We start from the raw sequence: 15,691 nt of genomic DNA on the forward strand, positions 1-15,691 counted from the left end.
TGGTGATGACTTCTAAGTTTAAGCTGCGAAGGTCTATACACACCCTTAACTCTTGCGAGTTCGGTTTCTTTATCAGCACTACTGGGCTCAGCCATTCTGACGCTTCAACTTCTTCAATGACCCCCTCCGCTCTCATTTTGTCCAACTGATCCCTGAGAGTGTCTCTTGCGGTTGCTGGCACTGGCCGCACACAATGTTTGACCGGGACGGCATTTTTTTTTAGCATTATTCTATGGACAAAGCCCTTAATGTGACCCGGCTCCTCCGAGAAAAGTTTTGGGTAGTCACTCTTGACTATGGGCCCATCCCTCGCGCAGACAGACAGTACCTGGTCTTCTGTGCTGGGGTCCAATTTGATTTTGAGCTTGTCTTGGTCGTCCCATCCCAGTACTGCTGGGCCTTCGTGGCTGAAATAAACTCTGGTGGTGGTTTCTCTTCCTTTAAACTCCACCTTCCCTTTGATATATCCCAGCAGTTCAACTGACGCCCCTCCAAATACTGTGGGTTTGTGGCGTGTGGTGAGAACTTGGACCTTTTCTTTTCCGACCATTTCCTTGTATGTTCGTAGAGGTATTATGGTGAGATCCGATCCAGAGTCCGCCATAACTCTTGTTTCGCAACCGTCAATTTTGATAGTGCAATGGGGCTTTTCTCTTCTTGCCCTTGTGCTGTTTACCATGATGACTGTGGGTCTCCCCTCATCTTCTGAGGACGATTCTTGCTCCCTGGTGTGATCGGTGTTTACACTGGTGACTTTCTTGTTTCTCCACCGACATACCAACGAAAAATGGCCAATGCGTTTGCAGATTGAGCACTCCTTATCTCTAGCTGGGCACTCCCTATCGAATGCCAGGTGTTTCGTGCTGGTGCACCTGTGGCATTTCAGAGGTTCTTTCTTACCTCCTCTCCCCTCTCTTGTGTCCGGTGTATGTCTTTCTTTCTTTGAGTGAAATGTGACAGCTTGGATTTCAGCAGAACCCTGGGTTCCCGTGAGTTCTTTTCGTCTTCCCGCGGTTTCTTCAACCGCCCTGGCAATTTCGATCGCCTTCTCCAGTTGTAATTCTTTCTCCATGATGAATTTATCTTGAACTTTTCTGCTGTTGGTGTGGACTGTCAACATGTCGCAGATGAGGCTCTCAGCATTGTTGCCGAAACTGCACAGCGCTGCCAGTTCTCGCAGCTTGGTGACGTAATCGTCGACCGGTTCGGATATTTCTTGTCTGCGAGTGTAAAAGCGTATTCTATGCAACACCGTGTTCTCTTTACTGGCAAATCTCTTCACTATTCTCCTAACCGCCTCCTTAAAGACGTCATCGTTGTCGCCAGCCACCGGGATCGGGGTAAGACTCTCAAACACCCGCTGTCCTTCCACTCCCAGGGCATTAAGTAACATAGCACTACGCTGTGCCGCTGAAAATCCTGCCCCTCCTAGTGCCTCTACATACGTCGTGAACAGGGGTTGCCATTGCGGCCACGGAATTGCCGGTTTACCTGGAGTTTGCAGGAAGGGGGGTGGCGGCGTCGCTCCTTGCATGTTCCCACGTGGGTTGTAGTGGTGATCCTCGTCGCCAAATTATGTTGTATATTCTTGCACAGATGACAGGAGGCGTGGTGGCAGGCTGGATGGCTTTTATTCAACAATTAACAAACTGCCATCAACATATAAGTAGTGCAAGGCCTGAGGGCTAGGCAGGGTTGCCTAATAACAGTTCCTGGGCTGAGAGACAGGAATGTCCAACATTAGTAATGGCCCCAGGCCCAAATCTCGGAGGAGCCGGCAGGACGCGTCTTGCCGCATCCTCTGGTGCTCCCGTAATGCGCGCGAAGCGCGCGGGGGCGGTCCTAGCCACCTACGCGAGATCTCGCGAGAGTAGGAGACTCTCGCGATATCTCTACAGCGAGTTTGGGATTGTGCCAGCGCCAATTTTAAGCAAATTCAGAGTGCTCGTCTGCAATAGCTCTAAAATAAGACCCTCACCCCAGCGTCAGTAAATACCAAATGTTGCTTGAGTCCTTTATAGACTTTAGTGCATCTACTGCATAGTCTTTTCAAACTCTTGTGATTATTGCTTTTAGTTCATATTAAATGCACGATAACATTAGGTGTATATTTGAAGTAAGAACTCTAGGAGAGTGACAAACGCGTTGGCAGGGGGCTGTTGTGTTTAATCATTCTATAAATTAGCTGGGATTTTCATTGTTCAATCACTGTAGATGTTCAATTGCTCTTGATTAAAATGCACTTTTCATGTGGATTTTAATTCAATTGAAAGAAATGTACAAGAATTTGGGAAGACCAGTTGGTAGTCACAGTAAAATGTATAAAAGTATCAAGCAACATTCAGTATCCGTAATTACAGTGAAGATTTTGAATAATTAGTCCCATATTTCAGGGGCCCTAGGCAGTGCAGGTTGGACTACCAAGCTTGGAATATTGCCAGTGATTTGTTCTATAAAACTATACAATAACATATTATCATTTGGCCTTGGACGTCTGCTTGCATTCACAGTAATTTGACAATATGTGCCTATAAACACACAGATATTAATGATACATATTGTGATCCATTCTTGTATGAAATGTCTATCACATTAGTGACATCATAACCATATTGTTCGTAGTGAACAATGCTATTTGATGCCACCTCCCGTATTGTCAGGGGGTGAAAGGTTGTGTTTTATCACTTCCCAGGATGTCACTTTTGGGTGGGGGTCAAATGAAATCACTTCTGGTGATGTCATCAGAAGTCAAGGGTCGTGAGGCGAGGGATGGGCCACTTCTTTGAGGCGAGGGGTGGGCCATTTTTTCTTGGGTGTCTGGGCCTATTTCTTGTCCCAGTCCGACCCTGCTGATTGATAGTAGACCATGGCACAGAGTGAGCAGCCAGAACAGATACTAAACGGCAGAACCCATGCTCAATCACTCTGAAAATCTGTTACGGTCCAAGAGAAGAGGTAGGTAGGTCAACTGCTGCACTATGGCATAGAGATCCTACTCTGTCTACAGGAACTTGCAAGCTGCAATATCGATTATCTTAAAGAGTTCTTGAGGGCAGGGCCATTGAAGACTGCTGGACATACACACGCCTATGTGTAGGTTTTTGTCACCTTTTTGGTCGAGAGGAGATGAGATGGTGAGGTTGAGGCAGGCTAGGATGGGCACTGCAGGCGATTAAGCCTCAAAGGCATCCATTGAGGTCGTCCCTATCCATGGACTGTAGAACCACCAGCTGGCCATTTAGATCCTGATAAAAGCCTTTGCCCTCTTCTGCTCAACACTCAAACATCCCCAAAGGTATGGAAATGCACAGGTAAAGTGAATTCACAACGTCAGCTTCACACAAAGAACAACACACACACACACACACACACACTTCTGCCTAGTGCATTATAACGTGCATTGTATTTCAAAGTAAAGCCCATATGCATCCATTATCTCTAAATAAGTATCCAAATCATATAGTTTCATTACCTACATGATATATTCTTAACGTAGGACATATCTATCTTGAAACATTATAAAATATGACACCCTTTAAACTAAGCCTTTCTTTTTGTGTAAAGCCAGCTACAAAACATCCATATGATATGATATGTGATATGATATTTTATTTGTATTGCGCTTATAGACTAGGCAAGGGAGGGGAACAGGGGGAGAACACAACACAACAACAACGAGGCCCAGTGACATTGAGAACGCGCAAGGGCATGGGAAAAGGGAAAAAGTGCATGGAAGGGGGAGAGTGGAAAGTGCAGAGCAGAGGAGAACAGATAAATAATAATAAATACAAATAAATAGAAAATGGAGGCTATAAACAGTGGTGGTGCAGCCAGCAACTGCCAAATGCTGTGTTTAAGGCAGCAGACTGGGTAAGTCTGATAAGTGCAGAAAAAGAAGAAAAATGGGGGGCTGTATGGGTACAGCTTCAGTCCCCAGTGCAAGGAGTGGCCGGAGGCAGTGCAGGAGGGTGGCGGGGTAAGCAGTTACCTGGGCACAGGGGACAGAGGGTGGCCAGGTGCACAGTGCCAAGAGAGAGCAGATCTGCAGAGGAGAGGGGGAGCGAAGGCAGAAGCAAAGAGGAAGGTCTTGAGGTTCTTCCAGAACCGGAGATGGTTCTCCTCAAGTTTTAGATTGGCATGGAGGCTGTTCCAGAGGGAGGTCCCAGCCGAAGATAGAGATCTACCCCCAGCTCATTTCTTTGAAAAACGATTGACCCGGAGCGAGTTAGAGGTAGAGGAGTGAAGAGCTTGAGAGGGGAGGTATTTGCAGAGGGATAGCTGAAGGTATTTTGGACCCAGGCCCCAGGAAGCCTTGTAGACAATGCAGAGGATTTTGAATGTAATCCTTGCTCCACTGGGAGCCAATGGAGAGATTTCAGGGCTGGAGAGATACGATCCCAGGGCTTGAGGCCAAAGACAAGTCTTGCAGTCCTGTTCTGGATAAGTTGCAGTGGGCAGAGAGTGGAGGCAGTTAGATTTACAAAGAGGCTGTTACAATAGTCCAACCTAGAGAGAACCAGAGCTTGGGAGACAGAGAGCTATCGAGGTAAGGAGAGGAAAGGCAGAATACCTCTGCGGAGGTGCAGTTGGAAGTTTGACTTTTTAGAGACCTCAGAGATATGGGCAGAGAAGGAAAGTGTGGAGTCAAAGATGACCCCGAGGTTCTTAGCCTTGCAGGTAGGGATAGGAGGAGGGCCAAGGGAGGCTGGCCAGAGGGTGAGGAAGAAGGATGGAGATGGTGTGCCAATGAGGAGGATCTCAGTCTTGCTGGCATTCAGACCAAGATCATTGGTGGCACACCAATCTTGAATGGCAGTTAGGCAGTCAGAGATGAGAGAGGGAGAGGAGGTGGCCGAGGGCAGCCGGAAAATGAGTTAAGTGTCATCAGCGTAGCACTGGTAATCTGAGCAGAAAATGGCAATGCAGTGGGCGAGAGTTGCCAGGTATTGGTTGAAGAGCCAGGGTGAGAGGTTAGACCCCTGGGGAACCCCACAGGTAGAGAGGAAGATAGATGATAGTAAGGCCCCCAGTTTGACCTGGGAGGGTCGATCAGAGAGGAAAGAGGTCAGCCAGGCCAGAGCCTGATCAGTGATGCCCAGGTTATCACGGAGACGGTTGAGCAGGATGGTGTGGTTGACCGTGTCAAAGGCAGAAGAGAGATCAAGAAGGATGAGGACAGAGAGAATGTTAGAGTCCAGGTTGGAGAGCAGATCTTCACAGATATTCAGGAGAGCAGTTTCCATGCTTCTGGCCGCTTTGAAGCCTGACTGGTGGTCATGGAGACAGCCAACAGAATCTGAAGGAAGCTTGAGCTGAGAGATGGCCAGCTTTTCCAGGAGTTTGCCCAGAAATGGGGTAATGGAAATTGGGCGATAGTTAGCCAGACAGGAAGGATCAGCTGTGGTTTTCTTGAGAAGTGGATGCACAAAGGAGTGCTTCAGAGAGAAGGGGAAAGATCCTGAGGCAAAGGAGTGGTTGCAAAAATCGGCATGGGCTGGAGCGAGCGTGTCCATGTGGTCCTTGATGGTTTTAGAGGAACAGGGATGAACCTGTTTTGACGAGGCTTTCATAGATCAGACTTGTCTAGCGACCTCGTCAGGGAAGAAAATAGGAAAGGAAGAGAAGGACGGTGGGGGGTGGTTAAAGGGGGGGTCTGCAAGCACAGACTGAGTGGGAATGGAAGGGGTGGGGGAGGAGAGGGTGGACAGAATGTCCTGGGTTTTGAGATAAAGTGTGAGGCAAAGGCATTGCAGAGAGCTTGGGAGGCAAGAGGAGGGTGGAGATTGCCGCAGGGTTGGCAAGCTCCTTGCCGATTTTAAAGAGTTTGGCCGAGTTGTTAGATGCCGCAGAGACACAGGCTCGAATGTGGGCTCTCTTCTTAGTGTGGACAGAGAGTCGGTATTGCCTTTGGAGCAGGCGACAGGCCAGTTTGTCAGAGGATGAACTAAAAGCCCTCCATTTCCTCTCAGCCGCCCTACACCTACGTTTAAGTGTAGCTAGGTCGGAGTCATACCAGGAATTGCACTTAGCTTTGCACTTCAAGCGGATCCTTATGACAGGGGCAAGAGCATCAAGGGTATCAGAGACAGAAGAGTAGAGAAGGGACAAGGTTGTGTCGGGGTGTGACTCAGCCAGAGGAGGAGGGGGAGAGAAGGTGGCAAAGAAAGCCTCAGCTGACACATGCTTCATAGGTCAGATGTCCGAGAAAGTAAGTGGCAGTGTTGGGGTGGGGTTGGCTTGGGGGGAAGAGAGTGAGAGATGGGAGGAGAGAAGGCAGTGGTCACTCCAGGAGAGAGGAGTGGTCAGAGGGATAGAGAGGGGGAAGCCAGGGGAGATCAAGACATCAAGTGTGTGTCCTGCAGAGTGCGTCAGGCCAGAGGGGAGGACAGAAAGGGGGAGGGAATCACAGAAGTTGTGAAAGAGCAGAGATGAGGGACAAGGAGAATCGAGGTGGATGTTGAGGTCAACAAGGAGGAGGAGTTGAGTGGTTGAGGCCAGGAGGGAGGAGGAGAGGTCAGCCCACTCAGACAGAAAAGAGGTGATTTGCCCGGGGGGCCGGTGGAGAGTAACAACAGTAAGGGTGTGGCTGGGAGAAATTGAGAGCCTGCAGACAAGGCATTCAAAGGAGGAGTAAATCTGAATCGGGATGATAGTGGTGGGAATCCACTCAGAAAAGATCAGGGCTACGCCCCGTCCAGGTCAAGTGGATCTGGGTGCGGAGAGGATCTTGTAGCCCTCGGGTGTCAAAGCCTGTGACAGAGCTGGCCATGAACTATGTCTCTGTAAGACCAAGGACATCAAAGTCCAGTTCTTCAAGGAGGTGGCAGATGTCAGAGGAGTGTTTGACATTGCTCGTGGCGGTTCCATTTGGTAATGTCCCCTGTAAAAAGTTGCCAGGTAGGTCACTTTTTTCCTGACTCCTAAAATACTTTACCCAAATATTCTAGGAGAGGTATAATTGTATATTATAAACTCCAATCCTAGTATATTTGGACAGAGGCGTTGCTAGGGGCAGGGTGTTGAGGGGGCTATAGCCTTGGGTCTTTTGGTTGTAGCCCTGGATAGAAGCTCTGGGGCTACACCAAAAGGCTGACTAGCCCCAAGTCCTGACAGTCCCTACATTAGCATAGCTCAGCTATTTTCCAGACCTAGCGAAACCCCTGCATTTGGGGACAGTGTTTGATTTTACTGAGGGTGCACTTTTTGGCAAATGTCACCAAATGGTGGCCATTTCCCGGGCGACTTTATCACTGGACTCCCTCGTCGCGTCCTTTCAGCCATTTCATGAGCAATGCCAGCAACTGTGGCCTTATCAGTGTTAGCCACTCAAACCCGCATGTAAACAGCCACTTTACAAACAAGCTTTGACCTCATGTTAAGGGTCAATGCAAAAAATGCAATTATTACAGTCCACGGACATTCGCCTATATGGGAGGTGTGCAATGCACACTCACAACTCTTTCAATACGCTTCAGTTCAAACATGTACACAACACAGTACGCTATACTACTAGTAGAAGTGACCTGCTGTAATACGTTTGGGGAAACCAAACATTTTTTTGCTGATTCTGGTTTGGAGGACTTCTTTTTTAACTTAGACTTTACTAATCTGGGTGCTGTGAGCCCTGAAAACTGCAATGTTTGCGAAAGGTAATTTATCACCCATATTCCTCGATTGCCTTCACATGCTGTGACCAGCTGATTGTAGCAATTCATGTGCTCTAGTCTCTGGATTCAGTTCACAGAAGCTCAGATAGCGAATAACATTATTTTGTCACTCAGTGGGTTTGAATTGAGTGGCTGGGAAAAGCACCAATTACAATAGCAAGAGGTTCAACTCGGGTATATCCCAGCAACCAAGAAACGGACAAAGTCAAACAATTTGCCAAAACCAACTGTTTATTATGAGATCTCGTAAACAGGGATAGAAAATGAATACCACACAATTTCAAATATCTCTCAATTCGTTGCAGGCTTGTCATCATCTTTTAACAGCTTGTAACATCATCAGTGGCGCGCTACTCCACAAAACCTAGGGCAGGCTTGGGTTGGTTAGTGGGGCAGACTACATATGGAAAATATAAGGGGTTAGTATTTTCAGTGGCTACACACTATCTGGCTCCACCTGTGACAACCCCCTAAATGTTGCAAATACAAGCATGTCAGATTAGTGCATTAAAATTGGGCAGTGCGACAAAGTGTGAACTGGCGTGAAAGGTGGATAGAGATTGGTTAGTGAGGATCTTCTCAGCCTTGGCACTTTGGACGGTTACTAGCCCATGAGCAAAAATTCAAGGTGTTGAGAACAGCCCCAAAGGTGCTGTCTGCACCAATAAGGCTACCGTCTCAGATCCTGCAGAGCTTGAGCTTGATACATTTAGCTTTCATCCTGGTATTGTTTGTATCATTTACCCTGAGATGAGTGGAAACACAGGTCTCTGTCTGACTCAAATTTATAGGCTTTGTCCCTAAGTCTCAGATCACGTGGGTAGAAACCACTGGCTTGATTTTCCTGCTCCACATTTACAAGGATTTTCTAACATGTATGCATGGAGGTGTCTAACCTAGCAAACTAATATCTGTCTTTGTCTATATCCTCTCTTCCTTGATAGCCTTGGCTGGAACACGTACACCTGCTATATGAACAGTCTGGTCTATGCTTTCCTGCTAAATCAGCAAATTAGGCCTCTCCCTACGTGCTGGTGCCTTCTCTGTGCATTCCATTCACTCCAATGTAGCTGCATCCTCCCTTTTAATTCTCATGGCAACTTTATGTTAATTGCATTCAGCTTTGAGCAAGTTTGATTGCTCGTTTCTGTTTGTCTTGCCTTGTGGCATAGCAAAGAGTATATGTCCTCCATCTAAGTGGGTCAGAAGCATGTTGTACGTGTCTAAGAGGAGTTTCATTCTAAGTGTCATGCAGGGATGCATATATCCTTCATGTCTAACGCATCTACGTCTTGGTCATAGTCGTGATGTCATCTGCTTGCTGTCTAATCACAGTCAGTCCAATTGCTCCATCATCTGCACGTTTATCTCATCTACAACATCATCAGGATAGGGTCTGAATGATTGTCTGAGTGAATAGCATATCTCATCTACAACATCATCAGGATAGGGTCTGAATGATTGTCTGAGTGAATAGCATATCTCATCTACAACATCATTAGAATAGGGTCTGAATGGTTGTCTGAGTGAATAGCATTTCTCATATCTGTGATAAAGTGGTGATGGTGAAGAGGGGGCTAGGAACGATGTACACCTGTTGTATCTGTTTTGTCTGGATGAGGGAGGGACCAGAGCAACAAGGGCCACATTCATTTGTCCCTCTTCAGGTTAATGTTCCTTCCATAGAAATATGTGTTCAAAATACAGATCACATGTTTGTGAATCCATCTGGGTTCGTGCAAATGTTCGATTCATTGGGCATAATTTTTAATGCGCATAAATAGGATTGGTAAAAGTAACACTATAAAAAACGAGTCCCCTCCCACTTCTGTTTCTACCTTATTTGCATTGACTATTGAGGATGAAATAAGTTGCTAGATTTTACATCAAACAGTGTCTTTTATCTGATAGTGTTGGTTGCACTGGGAGCAGTTCAGTGACCACCCATTCAGGAGCTACCAGAAAATCTTCACCTCCCCAGATCCTCTTCATCACTTCCTGCTATTCACTCTTATGGTGACACCCTCAGTGCAATGGTCCAAGCCGCACCATCCCCTTAGTCGCCCAGACCCCTTAAAGAACTCTAGGTGTTGTTGGGAGGTTCTCCTTCTGGTACCCAAGTCGATGCAGTCTTCATGAGTCAGAGCCCTGAATGAGGTGTGCTCTCACTTGGTTGGTCACATCTACAAGGGAGTAAGATGAGGCATAGCATGTGGCTAGGTGTCGGAGTCACGCATGATAGGCTTCTATGGATTCACTGTTTTGCTGCCTTGCCTGTCAGAGCTAAAATGCTCATAGTCAGCATTAGCTAGCAGTTTGAAGTATTCAGACAGTGATGCCTTCGCAGCAGGGTAGCTCTGATCTATGGGTGTCAGTGTTCTGAATATCTTGTGTACTCCTGTACTTGCATGGAAGCTCAGTGATTACTTCTTTTTTGCATCACCTGTTTCTTTGACTGCAGTGAAATAAATCTCTATTCTTTCCACCCACAGGGCCCAGCCAGTGCTTAGTGCTGACATGGCCAAATACATGCCAAATTCCTGGACTGCGTCAGAGGAAGTCACAAAACGGGATGCCTTCAGGGCCAACCTGGGTGGTGGTGGTGGATTTACCGCTTGCTTCTCCCCATCTCTGACCCTCCTTCATCGCCAGTTCTTTGGAGGACTAGCTCATGGTGTCTAACTATGTTGGGAAGCCTTGGCAGGCAGCAGTGCTTTGCAAATAAGAATAAAGACACATGACTCTTGAGTAACTGCAGTTGTCTGTAAGCCCGTGCATGGTAGATCTCTTACTTTATTAACATGGTGATGCACCTCGCCACACTGTGTATGCATGAGTGCATGAGTATGTGTATAAATTGCTGCGTGAAAAGACTCTGGGTCATTAGTGCTTACAGACATCACAGGGCCATTGGTTGGTAACCGCGTACCGTAGGAGTTCACCCATGGGGAGTGTAGTCCACATGACCCCACACACATTTGTGCCACTAGCAGGAATGAGAGTCATTTGTCCCTGATTCATACATTGGCATTTCATACGTGCTGCAACAGGCCACAAATATAACTGCCTGTAACTGTGTTTGCAGACATGACACACAGACACACAGTAATATGGTTTGAAGGGTTTTTTCACACCAGTTTAAAAAAATAATCATGGTCATCATGTCAGTATACTCAATAGAACAAGGTGTGATGAAATCACTACTTCTCTTCAGGAGTACAGGGATTAGTAGTGTTTAAACCACCTAATCATCCCCACACTACTACTAAACCAGCAGTGATCTCAATCATAAATGTGAAACAGGCACAGCCCGAAAGGTATACAACGTTTGCAGTATGTGGTTGAGCAGGCCGAGGGCAGGCTGTATTTTCAGGAGGGGTGCAAGCTGAAGACAGTAGCTACATAAACAACTTAAGTACAATGGTTCCAAAATAACATAATGGCTGATGATGATGATGAAAATACTGTTCAATGAAAGTTGTATAAAATATAGACTTTCAAACCAACATTACAATGCAATCAACTAACTAAAAACACTAGCAGAAAACCCACCCCTGTAAAGAAAACACAGAAAGTGAATACTTGTAGAATAACTCTCTGGGTAGATTAGCAGGAGTGTTCAGTCACTTGATGACACAAATCAATATTAAGAATGTCTTAGAAGAAAAAGGCAGAGATGGTGGGCTTAAAAATGACTATGGTCCCACAAATGGACCCTGGGACCGGGGCCTCTTTATTGAATCTTGTTTGTATATAAATGGGCTTGACAGTGTCAAACCAGGATTCTAGGAGCTACCAGAGGTGGTAATTGGGGTTTGGGTTGGTGAGTTTGTCGAATGGGTCCAACAAGCAGTGTGGTCCAAGCAGCAATGGCAGGTGGCACAAATAAGCTTTGGACAAAAAGGCAATGCAGATAGTTGAATGTGGGAATCAGGGCCTGAGCTGTTCCTTGACTTCTGGAGTGCTGAGAGGCCAAATCCAGGGTGTCCAGGGAGAAGGTGTGTTCTTCTGTCCAGCACTCCCTTTCTGGGGAACTTGGCTGACATCTAGAGGGAATCCTTCAATTCCAGTGAGAAGGAGCCTGGTTCGAGTGCAGGTACCAGAGAGGTCTTGGTCTAGCAGAAGTCACTTCCACTGCACCCTTGAGATGGTTAGGTAACAGAGCTCTCATCTGCTTTGGATGCTTCCTATCTTCACCTCTTGGCAGAGGGCTTTGGATTGGCCTGCACTCCCAACAGAGTTTCAAAGGTGTTCTCTTCTTCTTCTCCTTTGGTATGCCAGAATAAAAATGATCTCTGTTTGTTGTAAATTTGGTGTATTCTATATATATATATATATATATATATATATATATATATGGTAGGATTTGGTGGTAATTGTGAATGGGTGCCAGAGAGTGGAGGTGGAGGCGAAAGGAGGGATTTGAGGGATCCACCCATAAGGGGCAACCATGGTTGATGAAAAGTCGACCAAATGTACATCAAGCGAACAGAGATCATTGCAAATACGTAGAACATTCAACTCTATGGAAGAGGACTTTGGAATGTGTTGTACTCGCAACAGAGGTCCAAAAGTGAATGCTTCTTTTTTTCCTGATCCTCCAAAGAGGATTCAAAGAATAAGGGGGTGACCATCTCAAATGCAACAGAGGATTGGTCCAAAGACAGCCGACTGTAAGGGTTCCAATTTCTGTTGTTGTAACAATTGTCCTTTGCCACATGACATTACATCCTGCAAGTTTGCTTGCAGACAATGGAGGAGAAAGGTAAGGGGAGATAACCGTAACAGAAAGCAAGATGGGGGACCCTTATGCAGGCCTATCCCCTTTCTTTGGCTACTCTAACACTGCCTCTGACCCATTGTAACGCTCACCTGACTCCCACGGAGGCACTGGCCTGGTTTGCGCTGCTGTGACCTCTTCTAAGGTGATGCGCAGGGTTCGGAAGACGGACTGGACCGGGCCCCCAAATCTGGCTTGTCTGGCTCGCAGAAGTATCCTTCTGTAGGCGAAAATAGGGGATTAACTGTCTGCGGGGTAATGCAATCGGCCTCCCACTTTCCCCTCTCACCCTCCTCGAAACCCTTCTGTGATTCCCCGTGGCGTCTCACCTTAGGGTCTGGAAGGACGAGCTCTCCATCCTGCTTCTGATGCAGGGGCGCGTTGGTATCCAGTTACTTCACTGGATTTTCGGATTGGTGAGAACCAAACTTGCTTGGCTTCCAGGTAAGTTTTTTGATAAGAGGTTCCCCTTGTGTCCATGCATTAATGTACTAATGTTAGTGTCTTTTTCCCCATAGGGGCCGGGGTACGGAATGCCGGGGAACAGGCACCGACCCGAGATGAGAGGTGAAATCCTTGTAGAAATCAGGTAAGTCTTTAATGAGCGTTTTTTGGTAATGTCTTTTCATTCGCTCATTTACGCTGATGTCTCTTTTTCCCCTTAGGGGCCGGGGTCCGGAAATGCCAGGGTGCGGCGCGGACCCGAAATGAAGAGGGAATGAATCAACAAGGTAAGTCTTAACATGGAGATTTAGCTTTCCTTATTCCCTTCTCTCTCTCACCTTTTGTTCTTGCCTTTTTCTCCCTAGGCGCTGGGGCGTGACTGCGAATCCGGATGATCGCTGCTGAACATGGAGGCGCCCTGTAAAGGTGAGTGGAATGCGGCGCTGCAGCGATCGACGCAATGAGCTTTTAAATAAAAGTCTTCCTTTTCAGGATTGTCGGCGAGATGTCTCCGGGATGCGGATTTAGCAGGTAAGGACTTTTCCTTCTTCTGTTCTCTTCTTCTCTTCCTTTGCAGGTGATCCAGGATGCTGGCAGGCGTGGCAGAAGTAAGGATGCAGGAGCAGACACGGTGAGCGTCCAGCTGCTAGATGCAGAACAACGCGAAGCACGTGTGGCTGTTCGGGTGGGGTTTAAATAGCCTTGGAAGAAGTTCCAGGTATGTATCCTTCCTCCAATCAGGTATGTATCCTTCCCCGACCATGCCCCGATGGTAAATTAGTCCCACAGGTAAAGTAGTTCCTTTCAGGCCTCAAGGAGGCCGGGATCCTGCAGCATGGTCTGCATCAGGTAAGTGCACCCAAGCACTCCCATAAGGAGCCTGGAGCCTATGGCGCCAAGAATGATGTCTTTGATGAGCCTGGTGCCATAGGCGCCAGGACACTGTCCAAAGGGCCCCTATATGGGGTTGCTGGGTCTTTCCTTGGGGACTGGATGTCCGCTTTCAGGGACGCAGGGCTTGAACCGGCTCCCCGGGAGCGGGCATCATGACACCCATGCCTGCTGGCTTTAAAAACACTCCAGTGATCAATACCCTGGTGTGAGGATAGCTTTGCTATATCAGTGCTGCCTCCAAAGTATTGTTCCAAGGTGATCACCTGTGTGACATTTCTATGCCCTGGGTTAAGGTCCTACCCTTCGTGTTGGAGAACCAAAGGTGCAAATAATTGGCTATTGTTAAACAAGGTAGCTGTTGAGACAGTCAGCTTAGATGTCAATAAACATCAGTTCTTTCATAGTTGACCCTGCTCACAGAGCTGAAACTAGTATGATATCAAAATGCTGTGGCTGTATAATAGTGTGCCCTTAGCAGTCACCATGCCACAATTCTGGCATAGCTTATAGTTAAAGATTTGCATTGCACCAGTGTTTCTACGTCTTATAATTGCTATCATTTAGATCAGAGATGCAGAAGATTAAAAAGCTACCTCCACCTGGTGGAACTTTGTGTTCCACTTCTCTCTGGGAGGATGTTTTTTGTCTGCCACGTGTTATTTAACATATAAAAGAGAAAGATAAAACATTGGAAAGTGCTTTCACTTTCTGTCTGTTTACTTTTATGTTACACCTCGTGAATGCTCATGTTAAACCTGTTCCGGTTCAGCCAAGTTGCAAGAAAAATTATTAATTTATGAAGACACCCTGTTATTTAAATACTGCAAAATAAATCCACATTTAATATACTAACTCAATGTGTCTATTTTCTTTACTCTCTCTTACAGTAAAAAAATGTATTTCACCACGAAACTCCAAATCATGTATTGCTACTACCATCATGTGCAAATAGCCTTATAGGGTGGAGTCATTATCGCTTTGGATAATGACCCAACTCCATATTCTGACCCAAGGTGGTGGGTCTTTATCCTATGATAACGCCCCCTTCCTTAGTCTGAAAGACTACATTAAAACCTTCTTTTCAGAGGTGAGTCTGCGGTTCAGCCAAACCTTCTCTGTCAAAGTTGTCCCTACTGTCATTTAAAACTGTGAGATCCATATTCATGCTGTAGTTCATGCATACTGGCACAGTCAAAGAGTGCTCAATAGTTCATTCAAAACTCTGGTTCATGTCATGCTTCAACCACTTAATTGAGGCGGACATGGATGTCAATATCCGAGATCCACCCACTAATAAAGCATGTCCACACGGAAGCAGGAGTTCCTGCTGCACTTAAACAAACTTAAAGGTGAAGTTCGCTCAGAAAATCTATGGGCCCAAATCGATCGGGCATGGATTTTTGAGCATACATCGATCGATCTTAAAAAAAATCCAATCCATCTTACCTTAGTTTTCCTCACATTTACAAATACAAAAACGACGGGTCGGGTACCTCCATCTTGTGCTAATCTTATCTGTTGATCCATCACCCTAAGTTCAAGTGCCCTCGCAGTAGTAATTCAAAACACCCACCCCCAAAGCTGACATCGCTAGTCAAAACAATAAGTTCCACCTAATTTCATGATGTTTGTGGGCAGCGGAACCAAATGTACCCTGAGATCACCCAAGTCATAACATTACCTAACGCAGAACCAGGATCATAAACACACATATTCACACACAAAGTGAAAGTTGTGTTTCTTTACACAAAGAGGAGAAAAAAACGTATATTTTGAAGGAAAAAGCAATAGTCAGGAATGTAGCAAGTACTTTTATTTTTGACATAACGCTCAAAAGAGAAGATTATTTCCATGAAAACATTGATAACTTTTGCCATTTTTTCTATCTCTCAACGTTCATCATATA

The sequence above is a fragment of the Ambystoma mexicanum genome, chromosome 2q, assembly GCF_040938575.1.
Source record: "Ambystoma mexicanum isolate Mex_15411 chromosome 2q, UKY_AmexF1_1, whole genome shotgun sequence".
Classification (NCBI taxonomy): domain Eukaryota; kingdom Metazoa; phylum Chordata; class Amphibia; order Caudata; family Ambystomatidae; genus Ambystoma; species Ambystoma mexicanum.